Source organism: Triticum dicoccoides, chromosome 6A (assembly GCF_002162155.2).
Source record: "Triticum dicoccoides isolate Atlit2015 ecotype Zavitan chromosome 6A, WEW_v2.0, whole genome shotgun sequence".
In the NCBI taxonomy this organism is placed as follows: Eukaryota; Viridiplantae; Streptophyta; class Magnoliopsida; order Poales; family Poaceae; genus Triticum; species Triticum dicoccoides.
In genome coordinates, this window is record NC_041390.1 from 203,994,231 (window position 1) to 203,994,680 (window position 450).

Genomic DNA, 450 nt, shown 5'->3' on the forward strand with positions numbered 1-450 from the left:
CAGCGCGGGGTGCAGTGCGCGCACGCTTCGGCGCGGCCAGGAGCGGGCACAAATGAGGAGCGCGCCGGGAGCTACATGGGGAACAACGTGGCGGGCACGGAGCGGAGGCAGGGAAGGGGGGAGGGCGATGCCCTCACCGGCGTTTGAAGAGGAGCGGGGCGGCGAGGCTCGACGTGGTCCGGTGGGGAAGAGGTCGGGGACGAGCGACGGAGGCGTTCCGGCGAAGTGGTTCGGCGACGTGGTACTGACGACGACGTGTGTGGACGGCGTTCGGCGAAGAGGGGGCGAGGACGAGCGACGGGGAGGCGGCACCGACAACAGCCGGTGGCGGGGCGGCCTCGACGAGGGTTCCGGGCGGCGGCGGCGCACACCCCTGATCCGATCCGGATCGAGGAGGCCAGAGGAGGAGTGGAACGAGTCAGGAGGGAGTGGAGCAACAGGGGGAGGGGG